The following is a 4,412-nucleotide window of genomic DNA, read 5'->3' on the forward strand; positions in this document are numbered from 1 at the left end:
AAAGTGAATTTGATATTATGATATATTCGTCCATAGTCTTTACAATATAGTGACTAACTAATTAAACTTCTTAATATCCGAGATTGGGAAGTGAAATTACGACCATCATTGATATCTTTCAAAGAAGGCATACTCCTCATCTCCCATATTTGAGGAAGATCTTAGCTCATTTTATATTCCTCAGTGATAAGATATGCAACAGTGGATTTCAAAACTTCAAAATTAAATTTTAGATACGAAGGAGTAAGAGGAAGATGCCACTTTGCAGATCTCTGAAGAGAGTAGTAGAATTTTCCAGCATTAAGAAACGTTTTTTTATCCATATTATGAAAGGTAAGAATGTCTTTGTTAATGTCAATCGTTGCCAGAGAGAGTTGATAATTTTTTTAAATTTTGAGGAATGAAAATCAATGCGGAAAATACTTCCATTCTTGCTATTGGTTAATGGTGCACTACACCTCCCATAATGATTGGAGGACGAAAAAACTTGGAAAGAGAATAGACTTATACAAACTGAAAATTAATTACTCAAAAATATACTGTTCTAATAGAAGATGGAGAGTCCCATTACTATTTAGGAAGCTTATTTTTAGTGTTCTGAGGCGTTTTGCATTTAATAAAGTAAAGTTTATTAAACACGATATTCTTTTTTGTCCATTTTTAGAAAATCACTCTACTCACACCTATACGCAAATTCCGATACCAAAGAGAATTTCAGGATTTTTTGTCGAGTTAAATGGATATAATCGACGTCCTGATGAGATCATGGCTGACTTTAAAAGAAGAGTTCATTTGTTGGGAAAATATTTTAATTTTTTAGTATTGTAGAAGGCAAAGAAAAGAGAATTACTTCTCAAATCTAAAAATGTTATTTTCGGTCTGCACTTGATTTGTGTTAGTTATTGTTGAATCTCAAATTTTGGAGGTAAATAACAAAAATAATTATAAATTTTACTGGAATATAGGTACATTTTAATGGGATAATCATTCACAAACTTGTAAAAGTTGTTCGACTAGGGCCGAAATAAATTGGTCAAGATGGAATTTCGACAATTTTGTAATAAGATTGTTGATTTTGCAGGATTCAGGGTATCTGATAACCGAGTACAAACTTCACCCAAATTTATTGAATCGATTCGTTCATTCTCAACTCCAATTTGATTACAGACATTCATTCATGGTTCGGATTAGTTAACCAAGTGACCCATTATGGACGTGTGAAAAATATATTAGAACCATTCGAACTATTACTAAGTCCAAAAAGAGTATTTTTCATGGATTTATATTCTTAATTATGTTTTATTGAGTGCATAGGAGCTGATAATCAAGAAAATATAACATGGAGTTCGGATTTTTAAACCGAGGAAAGCTACGTGTCTATGAACAGACTCGTCCAATAGAGGACTGGGATACATTGTAAGTGTAGTTTCTCAATACCAGAATGTGGCTCTGATAGATGGAAGATCACACATGTGGACCGAGATTCCTATCTGAGACTAAAAAACGATATGCATCGGTAGATGGAGAAATATTGGAGCAGCATGGCTTTCGAACAAACAATGTATTTTATTCAAGGATATGCCAAATTGGTTGTTGTAATGTACCATAGCCGGCTCGTTAAGCTATTAGGACATCATAACCTAGGTGCAATTCCAAATATCCGTGTGTTTAGACTTAAACAGCGAATGCCAATGTGGACACTCGATATTTTCCATATGGTTACTATTAAAAATTTAGTTGCTGAAACAATGTCAAGAAATTCAAAAAAAATGAGATATTACTGTGGAAGAAGATGATATTTTGAAGGTGTTGATAGGTATAAACCTGAGCTGGGAAGAATCACCTGGAAAAAAATTGCAGATGTAAAGAGACAGAATATCGTTTCTCCAACACTGTTGCACATGATGAAGGATGGAGTTCTAAAAGAGACTAGCCCAAGGAGATGGAGGAATACAAATCTATTTAAAAGTCTTTGTATCAAATATGTGGTGTGATTATATACTAGGACAAAGTGATAGTACGCAAGGAATTGTCCCAGATATAGTACACAGGTCATCAGGACACCTCAGCAATGATATCTCATGCGCCATCATGCATGTTTTGTGAGGAATTACAACATGATACGTTCGACTTATATATACGACTTATGTAAGTCATATAATTATATTGCTCCTTCACAACCTAGATGATGTCCACCTATATTGTAGAATGTCCTAGGAACACCATTTGAAGCGATTGTTGCCAAATTTTATGAGGTTACTTGTACTTCGTGGTTGCAGAAAGAGTGTTGGAATGGACGGATGTATCCTTTTCATCTGACTATCAAGGAGTAAAGGGATTGTTGGGAAACTTAAGGAGATTCTTCGCCAATTTGGAACTTCCTGAAGAAATCTTAAGCAACAATGGGACGGAATTTGTATCCTATGAAACGGCAGAAGTTTTAAAAAAATGGGGGTTCACCTAATGCCTATCCTATGCTTATTTTCAGCAGTCTGATGGAAGAGCTGTGTGGCAATTAACAAAATCTAGAGAATGCTGCAAGGCAACATTGGTCAGAATGGAACGTTGAACATTGATGAATTTGTTAAGGCTATATTAACTGTGACAAATACACAAGACACAAACAAAAATAAGAATGTTACACATACACAATAATATCTTACCTCGATTAGATATAAAAGAGCAAAAAAAAAATTATACAGTTGACCCCAAATGGCCAGAAGCGTAGGACGTAAAGGAAAAAGTGGTAAGAGCGAGTGCAATAAGGATGTATGAAAGCTTAGTGGTAGGATCTTAGAGAATGGAACACTTGAGAATAGATGAACGTGTGATCATCCAGGACCAGTATGGAACTCGACCAAATAGATGGGATAGTTAGGGTGAAGTAGTGGATGTTGGAAGGTATGATCAATATACAATAATGGTAGATGATTCTCAATGCTTTACTAATAGATATTCGTTTCTGAAGAAACTGGTCTATCCGTTAAGGGATTCTGGGGATGATCGAACAAACAATTATACAATCATACGAGACAACGATCATACCACATGGAATACCTAGAAGGTCATCGAGAAATCTGAAGAAAACAAGTTTTATTAGCATGACACTGGAATATATCTAAGCCAAGATGAAAGCATGTGATATAAAAAGTCAATTATCTCAGAATATCAAGGATAGGGATGAATATTTAAATAACATTAGCTGGTAATCTTATAGGTTATTTGATTTAGAAAAGGATACTGATGGAATTTGAATTCTGTCTTTAAAAGAGACTCCTTGTGGAGGCTTTGTTTGCAAATTATATTGTTTATTACTAGTAAGTGGATTGATTATTTAATTAATGGCATGTAATGATAAATTGTAAATCTCTTTTAGCATGTAATTATCTTGAAATATATTCGTCGTTTAATAGGACTTTTACTCACTCAGTTGTTTCGACAAAATGAGCACACCGACTCTCTGTTTCCTTCACTTCTTCCACCGCGTTCCTCAAAAAACTTTAAATTATTTTCCCAGAATTAATGCCAGTTCCTGCCTTTGAACTTACATTTTAAATCATGTCGTTATATTCATGACATTTTACAAATCGGTTCGCACAGTCCCTGGCAAAGTTTCCTGTCTTATAAAATTTAGCATATCTACCAGGTATGCGCCTATGAAATGAGATTTTTTTAAAGTTTTGAACGTTTATTGTAAAAAAATAGTTACAATTTAATTTTCAAAGTATGCGCCATCACTAACCACACATTTTCCTTATCTTTCAGGAAATTTATAGATGCCTTTCCAAAAAAGTGTTCGTCTTTGGCTGCTAACAAGCCATTGATCCATTTTTTGGGTTCAGTGTGAGAATTGAAGCGTAAATCATTGATTGCCTGGCCCATTGATGCAAACAAGTAATAATTGGAATGTAACCAGGTCTGGTGAGTAAGCCGCATGAGCAAGAGGGTCCGAGTTATACGATTCAACAAGCTGGTGGGTGGCTATAGAGCGATGCAGTGGTACGTTGTCATCATGGAAAATTATCTTTTGTTGCCTGGCTTCATATTTTGGCCATTTTTGGCGTATATCATGGTTCAAATCGGCCAATTGTTGTTGGTAGCAATCACCATTAACGGTTTGATCGGGTTGTAGAAGGTCATACCATATAATACCACACTGGTCCCAGAACACACATAGCATTGCCTTCTTTCCGAAGCGATCTGGCCTTGGCGCCACGTTCAATATATAATCTTTTTCGTTTCGGATTCTTGAAATAGAACCACTTTTCATCGCCAGTTACGATTCGATGCAAAAACGACTTCCTTTTGTACCAAGCAAGACGCATTTCACAAGGGGTTTTTTCGGTTTTCTTGCTGCCTTTCATTCAGTTCATGTGGGACCCATCTACCGATCTTTCAAAAATTTCCCATTG

At 35.2% G+C, this 4,412-nt stretch overlaps 2 long non-coding RNA genes across 3 annotated transcripts; both read left to right on the top strand.

The window, feature by feature from the left end:
- Window positions 1–885: 885 nt before the first annotated feature.
- Window positions 886–3,021, top strand: LOC121132573 (uncharacterized). 2 transcript variants are annotated; one of them, XR_011784428.1, is made up of 4 exons: window positions 886–925; window positions 1,082–2,148; window positions 2,208–2,901; window positions 2,953–3,021. It is a non-coding gene; the product is annotated as an uncharacterized lncRNA (long non-coding RNA). The 2 variants fall into 2 exon arrangements; XR_005869361.1 differs by having other exon boundaries at window positions 1,082–2,901.
- A 4-nt stretch (window positions 3,022–3,025) lies between these two features.
- On the top strand, window positions 3,026–3,415 carry LOC139907695 (uncharacterized). Its single transcript, XR_011784429.1, has 2 exons — window positions 3,026–3,317; window positions 3,377–3,415. It is a non-coding gene; the product is annotated as an uncharacterized lncRNA (long non-coding RNA).
- The last annotated feature ends 997 nt before the right edge of the window (window positions 3,416–4,412 follow it).

Source organism: Lepeophtheirus salmonis, chromosome 2 (assembly GCF_016086655.4).
Source record: "Lepeophtheirus salmonis chromosome 2, UVic_Lsal_1.4, whole genome shotgun sequence".
In the NCBI taxonomy this organism is placed as follows: domain Eukaryota; kingdom Metazoa; phylum Arthropoda; class Copepoda; order Siphonostomatoida; family Caligidae; genus Lepeophtheirus; species Lepeophtheirus salmonis.